At 46.7% G+C, this 18983-nt stretch overlaps 1 long non-coding RNA gene across 13 annotated transcripts in view; it reads left to right on the forward strand.

Moving 5' to 3' along the window:
• Positions 1–16583, forward strand: part of LOC106898088 — a 74085-nt gene extending 57502 nt beyond the window's left edge. For 7 of the 13 annotated variants that reach the window (XR_001413864.1, XR_001413875.1, XR_001413863.1 and 4 more), the window contains 3 exons: positions 1131–9390; positions 9484–9577; positions 13530–16583. This is a non-coding gene — a long non-coding RNA (uncharacterized LOC106898088). Of the gene's footprint in view, positions 1–1130; positions 9391–9483; positions 9578–10393; positions 12817–13529 lie in introns of those variants that run through there. The other 6 variants (XR_001413877.1, XR_001413872.1, XR_001413874.1 and 3 more) reach the window with 6 other exon arrangements.
• The last annotated feature ends 2400 nt before the right edge of the window (positions 16584–18983 follow it).

Genomic DNA, 18983 nt, shown 5'->3' on the forward strand with positions numbered 1-18983 from the left:
CACAGAGCTGCTCATAGCACTTCTTCAGCTGAAAAGCAGAAAACTGCTTGTCAGTTGAAAAGTCCATGGATATACCTCCAAAAAGAGGCTTGACAAAACTCCACAAGATTCATAAAATGTTTCTTAGCAAGGTGTAAATATTTATTCCTTGTTGCTGCCAGACTCCTGCCATAACCACACGGGCAGCTGGACCCAGTGTAAGTCTGTTCTCCCCCATGCCAGCACCAGTCCTGGTGCAGCCCCGTGGCCGTGGGCACACAGGGTACCACTGCAGAGAAGGCTGAAGGAGGGAGCCAGGGAGAAGGCAAGCACTGCCTGTCTTGCTTCAGCTTGGAAATCTGCAGTTTCAAGTGGCTGTTCCCTCAACACAGCCTAAAGGTGTTGCTCTTGCCATAGTGCAAGGCATTTTAGCAGCTACCCATCACCAGAGAGAAGATTTTTTTTCCCCCCACGGTCTTGGTTGTTCTCACCTTCTCCCATCATTTACAACAGCTCTGGTGCTCCTTGAACCCTTTGGATGAGCTGGTTAAATTTGCTTTGCTAGAAAATGTCTGCTCACCCCTTTTATTTTATATTTTTCTCTATTTTTTTATTTACATTTTTCTGAGCTGGGTGCCTTGCAGGGCTAGCAAGCTGCTTTCAGCCAAAGCATATGGCTGGGCACTGAGGCTGCAGGAGGTGGCAGAGAGGAGCAGGATCCTTTCTGCTTGGGCTCACCCCACATTTGGGGCCCCACATGATGCTCATCCCTCTCCCCAGCTGGGTGGGTGGCAGGCTCTCTGCAGCTGAGAGTCTGTAGGTCCCTGCTTACTGAGCCAGCTGGAAGAGGTTAAAAATTAACCCTGCAATAATATATGTGGGTAATTGACTTTCTGTTGGTTTTGTAAGTAGTGCCAGTGTTGTTCAAAGTGACCTGAAGTGGGGCAGGGCAGGGGGAGAGGGCAGAATGGGGTGGGGATGGGCAGGAACTGGAAATATTTGTGCTTGATGATACAAAACAAAGAAGAAAGTCTTTGAATTTTGTGAAGGGGGAGACGCTTTGCCATGTTCCTCTTTATAGCTCTGTTGAGAGGGGTTTATATGTATTTCCTCCATTACACCAAAGATATACTTGTCTGCTTCATTTGCAGTGCCAAGAATATCAAGCCTTCTCTTCGCCATTCAGGCACTGATCTACCTTGATGAATATAGACCTGAAGAGAGGACTCCTTTGAACATCCCTGTGTGTGTCTGTTACAGAGCCAGACCTTTCTGGTGTTCACAGCCTGTAGGATTCTTTCACAGCTGCTTGGCTGCCACAGGGGAGCTAGGGAAGGTGCATTGGAGAACCACCAGAATTCAAGTGATTTTTATTTAATTTTCCTGTCTGCAGTCACAGTGCAAAAAAGGTCGGGTCCAGTCCCGGGTTCTGCCCTCTACAGCCAACCAGGTAAGCTGGTCTGGACTGAAAGCATACCTTAGCCAAGTCAGAGGTTTCTCCCCTGTGTACAACAAGAACCACAGACTTTAATTTGAGTAAAAACATGAGTTAACTGTGCAGTGGAGAAATATCCCCAGAGCAGCTTCTCAGGATGTCATCATAAGTCTTCAGTTGTGGAAAAACAAAGTGATGAGACCTGAATTTCTACTGTTAAAACTGGGGAGGAAAGAGGTTGCAGGGTGGGTTTTTTAATTAATCAAAAAGAAGTCACCTTTGAAGGTGACCCATTCCTTGGCTGCTCCTGGCTTGATGGTATGTGAGAAGCAATACTGTTCTCTGTGAAAACAGGAAGTGCTTTGTTTTCACTTAAGAACAAACAAACAAACAAAAAAATCAAACAAAAAAAGCCCCAGAAGTCCCTGTCCTTAAAGGTCTGATTATGCTGGACCAAGCACAAAATCTATTACGGAGGTATTAGTTGCCTGCACTGTTTGTGTAGTCACACATCACACCTGCTATTTCCCGTAGGAGTCTAACACCGGTAGTGTTTTCCATCCCAAACTGGGTACGGTGCTGGAACACCACACAGAAAAGGAATCTGCGAGGAACAGGCCTGAGCTGTGTTAAACCAATGACTTAACATGACTTCAAAAGAAAAAAGCCACCCAGGAAAACCAGATGATGAAATTTGCCACCATTCAATTAAAAAGTCATCCTTTCCTGTTGTTCAGCGAGCGCTGGGCTTCCCAAGTTCACCAGTCTTTCCTGGGATAAGTGACTCATGAACCTGATAGGAAAATGCACCTGTTTTTAGCCAGCGCTTTCAGCAGCTCTCCAGTTACCAGAGTAAACAAAGGATTTATTTCTGTCCTTAGCAGTTACCCTGCAAAGTCCAGGAACACAGGATGGCTGGCAGGAGCAATTAGGTCTGAGCCAAGTTTGCTGAAGTCAGTAGAAGGTCTGTGAAGTCCATGGTAAGATGCTTGTAGATGCCAGTAGGGTTTGGCCTGTGGCTTTTCCTAGACAGAAAATGGGACAGCAAAGTTGGTGCAGTGATTGTGCCGGCTGCCGAGGACTCCAAGGAGCTGGAAGGTGTCTGCTGTGGTGTGGAACATGTATTCTCTTCTCTGGTCTAGAGATCTCCATCTGTACTCTTGGCAGAAGAGCAGCTGGCAGTCACAGAGGTGTGATGGGTATAGATGCATTCAAGTCTATGAGACTGATCAGAGACCACAGTAATGGCAACCATGAAAGTGGTTAAAATATTTGGAGATGAGAGTGGTGGATGTATTGGTATCATGGAAGCTGAGGGGTTCAATTAGCTGAGAGTCACTTATTAATCCCGGCATGAGAAATGGGATGTGTTTGATCTCCACAGAGAAGCGCTGAAAAGTGCAAACACAACATCAGCTTATTTCAGGTCAGCACTCAAGATGGTATAAAGACAAGATGGATTTTAGCCTTTATTTAACTGGATTTAATTACATGCATGAGCTTCAAAGTGCCTAAGGCTTAATGGATGGTGACCTCAGGTCTTACTGAAAAAGCAACAACAACCTAAACCTTAAGCTTCTTGGTTAGACCATATGGCATGAGCGCACCATGTGATGTTTCAGGAAGGGATGTAAGGAATAAAGCACCCAGCGCATCCAAAGCATTTGCCAAGATTTCCTGCTTCACTCAGAAGAATCTGGACATCGACCTCGCCTGCCCTCTGTACCAGTGTGGCTCAGGAGCTTGGCTGGGACAGACAGGAGACAGAGTTTCCAACCACATCTCCCTAAGAAGTCCCTAATGCCCTCGGACAGAGCATGCTGAAACTTGGAGAAGAAAAGGAACGCTTGAATTTTCAGTTTGGAAGATCCATGTGGCTAGGAAATTGCAAATAACCAAATTTAAGGAAAAGAGGAAATAGCCAAAGGCTTATTATCTTAATTTTGTTTTAATTAGTGTTAGCATGCCAGATATTGTGAGTGTCATCTATTTGTATTTCTGGCTGTGTTTGATTTCAGATAACGTACAAAGTCTCTCTTTCTGCTTTGGATACCACAACGTGGTTCCAAATAAAGTCTTGGAGAGCTACCATTAGAAAAAATAGAAATGATCATTAAAAAAAACTGTTTGTGGAACTGAGACCTGCCGAGACATGGCTAAATGTAATTGCTTGTGGCAGATGTTTATGGGAAAACTGAAAGTTTTTTAATTGCTTAATTATTGAATAAGCAGAAACGTTGAGGTAGGGAAGGATACAACTTGGGTATGCCACTACTTCAAGTGACTGCAGCACGGTTCTGTCCATGGCAGGAAGTCTGTGCCATGTTGATTCACAGCCTGATCGAGCAGAGATGAAAAAGGTTGGTGTAACAAATCACCAGCTGGAATGTTTTGAATTTCCAGTGCCTGCGCGGTGCTTGGCATCCACACAGAGCAGCCACCCCAGGTGCTCCCACTTTGAAGATGATCAGCTCCAGACCCTCACTTTCATCTTGGTCACATATCCAATTGAAAGGACCTTGACGTAACCGTGTCTGTTTCACATTTAAAAGAGAACTGCTTAAAAGCCGATTTAATAATTTGTGTGTGCACCTAAGAATCTCAAAGCTTTAGCCATATCAATTAATTCTGGAGGCGACCTCATGAGGTGAGTATTATCCTAACGTAGATAGGAGTTCGGTGAGGCATGGTGAATGTTTTGCTACCTGGAAAACTTCTGTGTCTGGTAAAGGATGCCAGCCCTTACCAGCCTCTGTGAATCACCTCAGTGGGCTGACTAACATCCACCTGCTCTGGCTCTGAACCATAGAGCTCAGAAGTGTCACATTCACATCCTCAACACGTTGCTCCTCCTGGCCCACTGAGTGCCACCCAGACACAGCATGGTGAGGGCACCTGATGTGCTGGCTCTGCACTCACCAGGGTGAGATTTGCTGGCTCCTGCATGCAGCAGTGGGCCCAGGTGTGTTTATGGCACAGTCCTGGGGTTCCTCCAATGCATGCTAGTTCTCTAGCAAAGAGGAGACACAGGAACATACATTAATGTCAAAGGTCTCGTCACAGCTCTTTTGTAATGTCTCTTTGTTGTTGCACGCTGGGCTGAGCTTCCAGCTGGTGGCTTTTCCCTCCGCATCGCCTAATCTTGGAAGTCTCTCATCAAACTTCTCCCTGGGAAAGTTGGTAGTTCATGACACTGAAGCAGGGAGTCCCTGGCTCTGGAGCACATCTCTGCTACCTGGCATCCCAGGCTGTGAGTAGCATCACCCCGTACCCTTGGTGACTCACGTGGGCCTGCCTTCACAGCCTGAGCTGACTCACCATGGGATCAGGCAATGACCAGCGCTGACTCAAGGAATGGGGCAGTAGACCCTGACCAAGGAGAATGGAGAAGTCACAATGGCCTCAGCCTCATCCTGTCGAAGGTGTCATGAAACTGCCCTCTAAGATTGGTCTCCTTAAAGAGTAATCCAGCGTGAGAGTTCCACCAGGAACACCAACACAACAAATTTGGTTTGTTTTTTCTGTTATGGTCTGTCCCTCTCCAGTGCTCCTTTCACTTACAGATCATCCATGGACCACACGGAACTCTCTGGCAGCCTCCTGCTTTTGCTGTGCTTGAAAAAAACTTATCATTCAGTTTTATGCCTTTAGCAAGTTGCTTTTCATTTTCTTGTACTTTATTGTAGTTTCACATCCACTTTTTCAGCCTTTGTGTTCTTTCCCATCTTTCTTAAATCCCTATTTTTTGAAGAATTTTTTTTTTACATCTCAGAAGTGTTACATGGTTTAATCACATTGGCTTACTTTTTCTTTTATTGCAATACTTTTTTATTTGATGCTGAGCCTTCTGTAAAGTGTCTTTAAACAATTTCATGTCATCTCCAAGTGCTTTACTCTTTTTAGCTGCTGATTTCAATGAATTTCCTCACTTTTATGTGGTTCCCCTTTTTAAAGGTAAATGTTTAATTCAGTACGTTCAATCTATGTCGAACTTCTGAGAACTTGAGTCACTTACTTATTTTTCCCTCCCTGGCATGAACTGTTCTGACATTTATACTGTTTAAACCTGGTATAATAGTATTTTGCTAATTAGTTCTTACTAGAAAGTTTCCCAGATACGTATGTTGCCAATGTTCTTATTTAAAGCCAGGCATTCTAGTTCATCCTCCTTTATTTTCACATTGCTGACATTTGTACAGAAATGGTTTTAAATGTGGTCATGAGCTACCTAGCTGGTTTTTTTTTTGGGGGGGGGGCTGGGGGGGTATGCACACACGTGCCTTAGTTGGGGCTTCATTTATAGACCCTGGTCTTCTCTGTTTTCCACTTCACTCCATTGCTTTCCATTCTATCTTTTTTCTTAACAGAGAGATTTGAAAGCTTCAACCAAACAGCATGTTCTTCCATACCTCTTCCTTATGCCCAGTTTTTAATTTAAAACTCTCCTGCAACTCTAACTCCATTAACTCCCAACTCCTTTCTGTCTTGTTTACAGAGGTCTCATTTTTTTCTACATGGGCTCAACTTTTCTAAATAGCTTTCCCCTTTTCTAATAAACCTAGCGACGTCTGTAACAATAGCCTTGCAAGCTTCTTACATTTATTTTGCATACATAGAACTATTTAATATCACTTATCATTCATCTCCAGGGTTTGAAGTGCTCTCCTTTGCCTGCCCACTTGTGCTCTTCTCTTTGCCACAGTTAATAGCACAATCAGTCATGCTGGAAAGTTACACCCAACCAATATTAGGAAACGCTCCCTGCTGCCTTGTAAATCCCTGGTGCCACCAGTAAGAGCGGAGGAGGAGGAGGAGGAGGAGGCGGTGGAGGAGGCATTCCAAGCAGATGGACTCTCAGGCAAGTGAAATGAAGCTGAGTAGGTCACCCACACTGCTTATCACGGTCACATTCACTCATGGTGAAATCTTGCCCACTCAACATCGTCTGGGAATGTCGCCGTTTGCCGTTCCGGTGGGAATGGTGTGCTGCTTGGAGATTTCAGCCACACGCTGCATTTTGACAGTACCTCTGGGGCAATCGAGCAGCTCCCTCCCTCTGCCCCTTCCTGTCCCTCCCTGGGCATGGATGCTCATCCACCGAACAACAGCAGAGACCGAGGTACCACGTCAGCCCTGCAGTGGTGTTAAACTACGCCTCTTCCACACGCAGTGTGAGACGGGTTCTTCAGTAGACACAGGGGTTTGTTTACAGCATTTTCCTGTGTTTAGATAGTTTCTTATTCGCACAGGGAGTGATCAAAACTCAGGTACACCGTCTCAGTGAACAAGATGAGTGCATCTGCGGAAAAGGAACGTGATACATGCACATGGAGAACAAGTGTGATGTCTCTCCTGTTTCCCCCTCCCCAGCACTGCCATGCCATGCTCCCTCTGATCCATGACCACAACTCCGTGCCTCAGACGTCACTCCACAGCAGCACAGCCCTTTCCCAGGAGATAAGTGAGGGTGGTTTTTTTTTTTTTTTTGCCTACACAACAGCTCTCCTGAGCTTTCCCATGCTGGGAGGGAGGGAGGAGATCCAGCTTCCTCCCTCCCTGTCCAAGCGCCAGCCCCCTGGGCCTGCCCTGGCACCGCTGGGAACATCCAGGGGCATTATGCAATTTGCAGAGGCGGTTTTTTTCATGCAGCCTGGCAAAGCAGCCTCTGATAATGGCTCTCCCTTTGTGTGTAGCACACAATCGAGCTCATGATCTTCTCTCCAGCACAGGCAGCCCACGGTGTTGTGTCCTGTACTGCTGTGATGACGAGAGCAGGGCCATGCACAGGACAGGGAGCCCTGCGGCGCTTGCATCAGTGAATCACCTACCCTGAGTGCTAGTTAGGCACAAATCATTAATGGTCTAAAAGGGCTGGAATAAGCTAGCTCGGCTTCCAGTGGAAGCGTGGATTGTGTCTTTTTCAGGAGGCATGGGAAGCCCTTCTTACATCTTTTTTTAAACTTCGCGACGTTGGCTTCTGAGTAATGCTGCTGATTTCATTTTCCAAAGGTCACGGGGGAATTCTCTTCTGCCATCTCCAAAGGGCATGATAAATGTTCCTCTAACAAAGTAAGGAATTGTTCAACACAATGCGCTTAGCAATTACCTTGCCATAAAGGTATTTACAACAGGTACAGTAAGATAAACCAGTTTGTCTCCTATTGTTTTTCAAAGGGGGACAAAAAAGGGAAAGGCTGTAGCCATTTTGTGGTGAATTGGAGGGATAAATATAATTTTATGTCCTCACTGAATGCTTTCATGGGTCTTAAAAGATACTTTAATAGACTTAAAAGTCTATTTATAGACTATTCTGTTTATAGACAATCCCTTTTAGAGATCAGAAAACATAGTCACTTCTGTATTCCGTGTATCTATTTAAATTGCATCCAAATTTAAAGTTGTCCATGACACATTAATTCAGTGCCTTTTCTGAAGGGAAATGAATTTTATAATTCTGCCTCCTGCATAATGCTCTTTCTCATTTTGGACCTAAGTTTGCTTCTAATACGGTGGGCAGAGGAGTCAGCCACGCAAGAAATGAGAAGCAAAGGCTCTACAGCGTGTTACTGAATGCAGATCTGATACCAGCACCAGTGTGGGTCCGTTTGGCAGGAGGAAAACCAGCCCTTCACCCTGGCCCGTGGGATAGAAACACGGTGCAAATCCAGTTCAACAAGTGTGCACCTACCTCCCTGACCTCTTCCACTTGGCAGCCTTTTCTGCCCATTTTTGTCTGAGAGGCCGATGTGGGAGTGAACCACGGAAACCAAACTGCCCCTCCAGCCCTCAGACTGGTCCCAGTCCGTTCTACTGCACGTGCACTGGCCTGACAAGGTGAAGGAGAGATTTCATCACCCTGGCGTGTGGGTAAGTAGGGGCCAGTGCAATCAGCCCAGTGTTTTTCACCAGCATGAGGTAAAAATTTGGAGAAAAAGACACAGCCACTGTCTGTGGCTATGTGATGGGCAGGTGATGGTACCTGCTTTTGCTGCAGAAGAGGAGGCAGTGTAACAGCTCTCTGGAGTGAGCATCCCATCTATTTTCTTGGGGCTGGGGGCTCAACTGTAGCCCCGAGTCAGAGACAGCATGGATTTCCATTTTCCAGAGATGCAGGATTTCCAGCTTCTGTTTGAAAGTCTGGGTGACCTTCAGCACTCCTGCTGTGCCTGTGCAAGCAAAGCTCCCCACTCTGAACTGCCTGTGGGTCACACACCACTAGGAAGAGGGGAGATGTTGTAGGTAAAGCACTGAGAAATGGGTACAAAGGAGAAAGGGTCTGTGGCTCTGCCACCAAGTTCTTTTTGCAATCTTGTGCAGATCATTTCTCACATCTGTGCATCCATTTCCGATCTGTGACATGAAAATAGCAGTATTTAATCTCACCCATGCACTGTTGTCCTACACTATAAAATCTTCCAAGGAAAAACTGCCTATTCCTAGGCTAATATACAGAGTCTAGCGCCACAGGGCACTCTTTCTCCTACCTGTTTCCATATGTGGTGTCTGGGCTTTGCAATGACTGTCATGTGGGGTAAACCGTGACATCTTTGTGATACGTGCATTTGTGTCCAGCCTCGAAACGTTATTTCATTCCCTGAGGTGTGTGCTGTTATCAGCTGAATGAAATGTCCCAGTGCCCTGGCAATTATTCATTAGGTAAGATTTAATGTGTGTGCGTGCAGGGCTGGCAGCTACAAGTGGATCCCACGGGAGAGGTCTGTGAGCCAAGCTTGTGTCAGCTGTAGGGTAAGGATGGGTGAGTAACTGGAATAAAGATAACAAACTGGTGAGATCAGTAGCAGTTTGCCCAAAACTTAACCCAAAACCTTTCCTTTTCATCTTGAGGCCAATCTCACTGTTCAGATCAGGCGGCTGTGAGACTTGGGGTGGATTTGCAAATCCTAGAACACCTAGAACAAATCACAGCGCTGGACTGAGGCAAAGCAATGTTTGGGACCCAAATCCAGCTGCCACCTGTGAGTATTATTTCTATCCATGCATCCCAGAGGTCCAAAAAATGTTTTTAGCTTCTTTTGTTTCTTACACGCTTATTCCCTGTTTGGTATCAGGATTACTGTTTTCCTGTTCAAAGGACTACCTCTGCAGTATTTGGTGGCTGCCTTGGTCACACCAGTTTGGACTGGAGAGCATCTGGAAATCCAGGTGAATATAGGCACACAAACCCGGGGTGGACATTATACCAAAGAAATCAAGTGAGTGGAAAGATATTATTTGGCTGACAGTTGAGAGAGGGGGGTTGATGAGACACACAAATCTCAGACAAAACTCTGTTCCTCTTGGAGGCCAGGCCTGTGACTGGGCTGGTTATGTCCAGCTAAGCTGGTTGATGTAAGAAGTTGACACTGGTGGGACAGACTGGACTTTGAGGCTTATTTGAAATGAGTCTGATGCAGTAGAGGTGTCTAAAAGAGTTGGGGGGGGGCAAACCACGTCTTGGCTTTCTTGGGCAGGGATGTAAGGAAGGGGAAGAGCACTGTTGACATTACAGCTCTCGGTGCTCTGGAAATTCTGCCCATTTGGCCTTTCCTGGTTTCCACCTTCTTCTGTTCTCTCTGTCTCTGTTGTTCACCCACATAATTACATAAGATATCACCAGCTCAAACTGCATCTGCCTCCTTAATAGATGGCTCATTATCTAGGGAGGGAAACAGAAAGGGCAAAAGCCTTTATGTGCCAACAGCACCGCTGAGATGTCCATGTGCATTACAGGAGAAGGAAAGGGTGTAACCCGTCTGTCCTAATTTATAGCCAGATGGGCTGAAAGAGTCAAGGTGTAATGAAGGTCAGTGTGGCTGGCGATGGGCTGGAGGCAGTGCAAGGTTGCTGTCTTGACATAAAAGCAATTAGTTCTCCGACAAAGTCCCTTCTCTCGTGCAGCAGAACAGAGTGAGGCAGTTCTCTCTGTATTTAAAAGTACTCCCACAGCTTTGATCTTTTCCTCTTTTCTGGAAATGTGAGCTGGCAAGGAGGGTCTGGCCTCGGCTGGGATGATGTATTGGGCCATGTGGTGCTGGCCTTGCAAGGCGGCGTAGGCAAACCTGCTGTTCTCCATACTGCGTCATTCTGGAAGAGTCTCCTAATATTCTGGTTACTGCAGCAATGGCAACCCCCTGCTGCCATGCCGGGTGCCCTGCCTGCTCGGAAACACCGTGAGATCACTCCTTCTCTCAGCAATGTGTTTTTGTCCACTTTCGGCCACACACCAGATTTTTAGTTATGAGTGAAAACGAAAAAGCAAATGAGAGAGAACAAGGTCTTCTACCAAAACTCCATCTCCAAGGACCTTGAAATGCGGAACTATGTAACCGTATTTGCTTAAAAGCAATGCTTTAGCCCTGCATGCTCTTCAGTGGCAGATATACCCCATTCTGATTAGTATATTGTGGCAACCAACCGTAAGCATGTTTTTTCTTTTGCTGATATTTTAAAAAGTACTTGTTTTGAACTCTGGACAGAGCTGTATTGGCGCAAGGTATCAGGCCCGGATTCAGTAGAGCTTGTATCAGATATGTACTGACCTAACCGTGCAGGGGTAGGTTTCGTGCTTGTGCTTATGCTGGCAGGAGACCAAAATGTTGCTGTGGGCTCCCCCAGCCATAAAAATCCATGAAGTTTTGCAGCTGTAGTTTCATTTCACTGTCTGACTAACCTTCTTCTTACTTGATTTTCTTTTAATTCCTCTATACGTTTCCCGCACAGAAAGTCTAAGATTCCAAGTTGCATTTTGAGAAAGTTTTAAAATTAACTTCTCCATTTATGTGAGATGACCCTGGGTTTTGGTAATAAAATGTGCCGGGGGCGGGGAGAGAGGAAAAGAGAAGACTTCTCAGTAGGAGGTGAGTGCTGATGACTTTAACAAAGTCACGGTGTAATATGCTGTTCTGCTGACTTCTGCCTTCTTTAATTACCTTCTGAATCCCAAGAAGCTGAACCGTGCCTCACCAGCTCATTATGTCCCCCGGGTTTGCTCTCCCCAACAAATGGGTTCTTTCCCCACAGTCTCTGGAGGCTCTTTTTTGCTGCTCTGATACATCAGATGTGTTTGTTTTGCACATTGATGTTTGTGTTTTCCGCACTGCTTGTGTTTTCCAATTCCTTGGAGCAGTGAGGATGCTGCTGAATTGTCAGAATTGCCGTAGGATGCTGACTTGAGGTTACTGTCAATGGTCTCATTATGTTAACAATGGATATTTTAAGAAATACAAAAGATGTGGCATTTACTTTCTTGGGCAAGGGAGGGGAGAGAGAGAATGTGTGTGGATGAATGGACTTACCCTGCAGGTTTTATTACGTCCCCCCACTGTTCAGTTAGAAATGACTGACCCACTCTCTCCCCAGAGCAACGATGGCTTCAGATTTGGATTCCCAGGCTGCCCACAGGGCTCATCCTGGAGCATTTGGGTACCTGAAATGGGCACAGCCTTTACAGACACAGCAATGGGACATGCAGCACCACAGCACCTTCATGCAGATGTGAGGAAGGGCTGCTGTGGTCTTGCTCCCTCCTTCCAGCCAGCACTAGCAGAGGTGTGGCTGGAATGTGAGTCAGTTTGGGAAACTGAGCTGGGAGAGGAGGAATGCTATGAGAAAAAAAGTAATTAATTCCCTATACGCTTGCCTTCTGGAGGAGCAAGGCTAGGTGTGGCCAGGGCTAAGGAGAAGATGGCACCCTCATCTTCTCTGCTCAGATGGGCTCTCTCCCTCCAGCTATTCTCAAGGGAGAACGTCAAAAGGAAGGATATTGCCTGCAAATCTTTTGTCTTAAATGAAATGGAGACCTTTGCACAGCCCACACCTCTGAATCAAAGGGAGCAAGTTGGTTCCCTTCCTCCCTGTTGTCAGGCCGTTGGGAGGTTGTTGGCACAGCCCTTATCAGAGGAAATGTGGTCCTTTCCTTAAGCTCCTCTGCTCAGTGGTGGTGTGTAAACACACATCAGTAAGGTGACACAAATCCTATCCTATTACCAGTATTCAGCAGCAAATGAAGTACCCTTAAGCTTAGCATATTATCATTTCATGCATTTACAATTAAAGACTTAGATAAGGTTAATTACTTTCAAGGTGAGTCTGCAATTGTCTCCTTTTAATGGAGTTTGTAACCAGTCCAGTGCTGCTTCGTCACCAGCAGAAATCGCAGACAATTTAACAGTTGGATAGAAACGGTTTATACTTAACAGTCCTTGTGCTGCTTCTCTTATATTTCCCTTAAGAGAGAAGTAACTCCCTAGCAAAGAACACTTCCAACACTGATAGTAAACTTGATCAAGAACTGTCTACAACTGGGTTTTTTCTTTATTTTTGTTGTTCCAAGTATAAATAATTTAGCCCCCCCTGTTCTTCTTAGCCCCCCCTGTTCTTCTGAACCCCCTGAGGAGATGAAATGTAGCAATATTACAATAGAAAAGAGCCGTACGTGCTGGATGCTGGGACCAAAGTCCGGTACCTCTCTCTGACAGCTTTTTTCCACACAAAATGCTGAGAGAAGGGAGAGGAAAGGAGACTCTAAATCCTGCCACAAATCATCAGCTGCATATTTATTTATTTGTTAGTCTGCCTTATGCCCAGCTGAAAGAGACCAGCTGGGTCCAACAAAAGTGCTGGCCTCTGAGCAGATGGAGAGACTGCAAAGCAAAACCCAGTGTTTTGGGTTCCTTGTACCCACAAGGAACAGGGTAGAGGGTTGGGTGGGATTTCCCCGGAGGAGATGCTGGTGCCTGAGGAAGAGCCCCGTGACTCCTGCTCAGGCAAAACACTGATGTTAGTATCAGAAGTGGACGAGTTAAGCTGAGATTTCAGGGTGTGTTGGTTTTGATGGATGGCCTGTGTCTGAATTATGAGGCTTCCTACTGCCCACATTTTTCAGTCCTGCGAACTAGAGACCTGTGCTTTTACTTTTGGCATTAGCTCTTGAGGGTCTTAGATATTGCTCTGACTCCCAAGAAGATGAGCTTCCTGGCAAACACAAGATCTGCGGTAGAAGCCTTGTTTAAGCTACTAAATTGTAATGCAAAAAAACCCCAGGAGTTAGGTGGGAAATGTGCAACTCCCCCGCAATCCTTTCCCATTTTCTAACGAGCTCTCATTTGCTCCCTAGTTACAAGATCACGAAGCAGTTGTCTTCTCATTTCTGAAATATCAGCAAACCCTCCTCCGCAAAACTGAAAATGTTTTGAATAATAAAATGAAGGATGAGATTCTTCAAGCTTGGCTGGGGGAGCAGAACGACTCATCCCTGCTACAATTAAAAGGGACATCTACATCTCTACACCTCCTGGGCAGCCCTGCTTGGGGCATCATAGCTGGGGCTTCTCAGTCTGTCACGTGCCAGGAGGTGACAGCAGCAGAGGACTTCTGCTGTGAATGCTGGCCTTGCACAGAGAAGGATGTATTTCAAAAACAAAGAGCTCCTGAGCTGGTCTTCTGTGGGTGTCTGACTGCAGCTTGTTCAAACATAAGTCAATCACTCTAGTTAACAGCTCTACCTGAGAGGCGGCTGTAGGACTGATCCATAATAGGACTCCCTAATGCATTGGCTGCACTGTTTTATTGCAGGTTTTATTACACACGGAGTACTCACATCACGTCGCCTTCCCATAGCATGAGGTGTTTATCTCCTGGGTGAGGATTAGCACAGCACCGTACCACGAAGTCGAGTATAGCTGAGTAAGTGGTTTAGTGTAATCCTCCCGGGGATTGCTGTCCTGATGGGATTCCTGGGAAGGCCCTAGGCTTGTACCAGGCTTTGAGATGGCTTTCCATCAGATTTTCGAGAGGGCTTTTTGGAGTTTGTGCAGCTTTTCTGTGATGGAGTCTGTCTCCAAGACATCTGGGCAGTGATTGGGTCGGCAAAGACCATCGCAGAGCTTAAAGATGATCTGTGTTGTTGTGTGGAGAAGACCCCACTGAGTCATCAGATGATCAGAGTATGACTCTGACAAGGGGCCACCCCAGTACAGGCTTCACACAGGGTCCTGTCTGGACAGTTGTGTTTGAAGTTGGTGTTCTCTGCAGAACAGGGTAAGAGCGTGGCCGCTGCACTGCCCAGGCACTTAGAAATCTGTTTCCTAGTGGTTAGAATAAAGAGCAAACAGGAGCTACTCAAAGTCACAGCGATTTACATCCTATATCCTCTCTTCTTATTTTGTTATTAGCCAATGGCGAAATTTTCTGGTCTGGGTTATGTAGGAAATTTGGTCCAAGCCCACACATAAGCGCAGAAGAGACCTTTGAATTAAAGTTACTAAACAAAAGGTTTCCAGCAGGAAAAAATGAAAGCAGTGCCAGTCTGTCTTAGAGTGACATTTCTAGACTAAGAAGGTCATGCACAATGACAAAATAGAAGGTCCTACAATAACAAAACAGAAATAATGGTAGCTGGAAAAGGAGCTTTGATGGTGAGGGAGCTTTTAAGCAGTCCAGATATAAAGCATATCCTTGGGGCCCTGGCAAGGATGCAAACTTCTCTCCCACACAACCTCAGTCACTCTTGAAAAGCCAAGTTTTAGAATTTTAAAAGGCAAAAATATTACAGCAACAGCAACAACAAACATGAAAATCATATGTTAAATGATTACTAATGATCTTATCAATGTGGTGTATAATTGAGAGGGAGAGGAGGCCAAAAGAAGCACTCAACGTTCTTCAGGTTTATCTTTTTAAGTATTCAACGATTATTGATGGGACTAAAGCAAACTAACAGCTGGGTTTTGCAGAGAGGTCTCAGCTTTATAATGGAGAAGGCATTGTGTTTGAGGGAGGACGGCAAATGGACTCCTGCAGTACAAAAGTAGCCAAAGGAAAAATCAGATACTAAGATCTGTGGAAAGAGGGCTTTTGGCTGGACAGCTAATTTTTTAGCTTTTTTTTTTCAGAACCCAACTGCCTGGAGGCACCTAGAGTCAATTGAAATGTGTATTGGTGGGCATCCCAGCGTGGTACCCATGGGGTAGTTGGATGCCCAGGCCATCCCTCTAGCCATGCTCAGGTGCAGATAGATGCTGTGTGCTCTGTTGGGGCAAGCAGAGATGGGACAACAGCGTGAACGTGTTGCAGAGGCTGTGTACCTTTAGCTCCCCAGTTCAGAAATAACCCAGAGAGACAAACAGGCAATTGGGAGACATAATTGCTCCGGCAGCCCAACGAGGCCACAGGATATTTGTGGGCACCAGCGCTGCAGCAGGGAAATCAGGGCAGTTGGTGCTTCCCTTGTGCAAAACGGCCAGGGCACAAACCCCAGCTGCGTGTGAGCTACTGGAGCAAGCTGTGAAAAGCACTGGGCCTGGTCAGTTATTTAACTGTCAATCAGTTGACCTTTCTGAAATACTCCGTATTTTACTGTTGCGTTAGGAACTGTGAAAAATGCAGGTCCTCTCTTCTCGCAGCATTGCAAGTCTCCCTGGGTCAATAATCTTGTCAAATTATTTCACCCTGCTCCCAAGCATTTAGATTTTTCAGGCCTTTTCCCCACTGGCTCTGCTCTTTGGCAGTCTTAGAAATGGAAAAGCGGTAGGCTTTTGGTGAAAATGTGAATGTTGGCAAAGGTCCCTAAAGTCAAATATTGAGAGAATCACTGACTGACTGGGAGAGCCACATGCAGCACCTAAATGCACATATTTAAGCAGTAATTGAAGTAGTTTTTCGGAAATCATGTTGCTTTGCTGCATTGTCTGTGCTCTTCTAGGTCTGGCTGGTTTTCTGCTGTTGTTAAGAACAAAACACACCTCATTTGCTGCAGAAAACAAAGGCTCATTTAGGATCATTACGGCTGACGTTGCATCCAGGCTGCTCTTTGCCACCGTTCCCTTTGGAGATGAAGCTGGTTTGAGAAGGTCCCCCTGCCCTGAGCCCTGCTCTCGTCCTGCCCACCCACTGCTGCCTGCTCTCCACCCCCCGAGGGGTGCAGGACAGCCATGGGTGGCCTGTGCTGGGACCCCAACCGCTGAAATCACCGGGTGGCATTTTTAGGAGGTTACAAAGTGTGTTTAACCTGGATTCACAGAGTGTCCCGGTGAAAGAAAGAACCCAGCAAGTCAAAACAGATCATCTTCTTGTGGGATTAATGAGCTGAAGCAGGTTTTACGAGCCCCAAAGCCAACACAAAGGAGGCAATGGGAACTTCTCCCGGGAGCGGGGATGGGGACAGGGACAAACAGGGATGGGGACAGGGACAGGCGGGGATGGGAGCAGGGGCAAGTGGGGATGGGAGGAGGAAAAGCATTTCCCATTTTCAGTCACAGCAGCTCCTCCATGCCATTTCACCCTCCGTTGTGCCATTGGGGCTGAAAATAGCCCTGCTAAAAAAAAAAAACCCCAGGCTGTGGTTTGGGTTTGGATGGATTTTTGCGTGCATGAACAAGCTCTGAACACAGCCCCGTCACCACTTGCACTGGCCCCAGCAGAGGAAGTGATTTGGGGCTGGGGGAAACCAAAGTGGGAGGGAGGGAGCGAGCTGGCAAGGGGATGTGCTGAGCCGATGGGAGAGGGAGGGGGGATTGCTCAGCCCCCCGATCAGGCAGTGGTGACATCAGCCGTGTCATACGGCCCGCTTTCCCCTCTGCAGCCTGCTTCACCCCGCGCTGGCCGGGGCCGTAGGTGGTTTCTCTCCGAAGCCACGGGGTCTGACGCCATCGGCGTGGTCTCCAGGACCCCCCGTGCTGCTCCGGCCCCGCCGTGCACGTCTGTCTGACAGGTCTCCCCCGCCGTTGCTGTGATAAAGCCAACGTAGGCGTTGATGTGAGCCCGGGCTGCAAAACCCAGCCTGCGACTTCCTCTGGAAAGCGGAGGCGATCACCTCCTCTGCCACCTCCTCCGCCACCCCCGGTGACAAGTGGGGTGACATCAGCCAGGCTCACACCAAGGGGGCCTGACTTTTGGGACCGGTGGCAGGGTCTCCTTCAGCCGATTCAGCATAGACCTTCTGGAGGTTGTGTTGTAGCCAGTCTCCAGTTGTAAAGGTTGAAAGGAAATGGGGTGACGCATTAGAGCTCACACCTTCCTGGAGGTCAGACTAGGTGATCTGGTAGTTAAAAAAAACATAGAATGGTTTGTGTTGGAAGGGGCCATAAAGATCATCACGTTCCAACCCCCCTGCCATGGGCAGGGACACCTCCTACAACAGGTTGCTCAAAGCTCCATCCAACCTGGCTTTAAACACTTCCAGGGATGGGGCATCCACAACTTCTCTGGACAACCTGGGCCAGTGTCTCACCACCCTCACAGTGAAGAATTTCTTTCTGGTATCTGATCTAAATCTCCCCTCTTCCAATTTAAAACCATTACCCCTTGTCCTGTCACTACACTCCCTGACAAAGAGTCCCTCCCCAGCTCTCTAGTCCACTGGCCTTTGGCTCCAACACGGGAGCCAGTTTGGTTTTCATTTCACTGCTAGTTGCCATGATGATCTGTCCCCAAATTGTTTCTGTCACAGCCCTTGTTGCACTCCAGGCCTTGATGCGACTGAACTTTGAAAAGATTTGGCCCTACTTGTACTGTGGCTTATTTTGTTAATAAAAGTAATTTTAATTTCTAATTTGTGGTTCTTGTTCCTGCTGCCAGTCCCCTGTTCTTTACACATCAATGCAATATCTGAAGACGTTGAGCTTTGCCTCATGCCCACGAGCGAGGGGAGTCCTTTTCACCCCATTTGCTAGCTTGGGAATGGAGGCACAGCCAGGCTGTTTTAGAAACAAGTTGGGCATTAAGTAGAGCCCCAGGTTTAGATCTCTGCTTGAGCACAGACATGTTTTGTCACCTTGTTTACTTATACATGTGTGTTTGGTTTTTAATCTGGTCTTAAGTGACTATGTATGGTTTAAGGTAGCAGACTCTCACTGAGTTATTCTAAGGAACTAAGATCCCAGACAGTTTTTAGTGGTCTACGGGCACTTTGGACAAAGCATCACCTTCATTCTTCTCTTGCAAGCGTAAGCTTCTAGGAGGCTGTACGTGTTTGGCAGGAAAGTCACGTCACTTAATGTGCCCGCTTCGTCTACGTAGACAAAACGTCGGGTCCAGGACTGAACGTGTGGGCATGAGGAGATAAATCCCATCTGTGCAGCAGAGCAGGAGCTCCGTTTTGGTGATGATTCCTCCCCACCAGCTGCTCCGGGTAATTACGGAATGTATCAAGCCAATCCCACTTTGTGTAATATGTAAATTTGTTTACAACCATCTCTTAAGCAAAGAAGATGTACACTGTGTGTCCTCGTTTAACTGTACTTTTTTTAAGAGTGCAATCAGCAAGCTATTAATTAGCTGGTTTGCTTACAACCTTAGAGGAGGCTGTGCCTGTTTTCCTTCTCCCCAGACCATGCCTCCTGCTATTGGGAACCGCTGAGCTCTCCTGTCAGGATAAGACAAGAAGGTAAGGTGGAAAAGAGGAAGGTCCACCAAGCCCCGCTTCCCTGCAAACAGATATCTTAAGTCATGAAGACAAAACCCCAGGGAAGGGAGGACTCCAGGAGAGAGGGGCAACAGGTGGAGGAACCATGAAACACATCCCAGCAAATCCATTACGGACAAGTATTAGCACTTCATCTGCAGCACATGG

The sequence above is a fragment of the Calidris pugnax genome, unplaced genomic scaffold (genome assembly GCF_001431845.1).
Source record: "Calidris pugnax isolate Ruff unplaced genomic scaffold, ASM143184v1 scaffold4, whole genome shotgun sequence".
Lineage (NCBI taxonomy): Eukaryota > Metazoa > Chordata > Aves > Charadriiformes > Scolopacidae > Calidris > Calidris pugnax.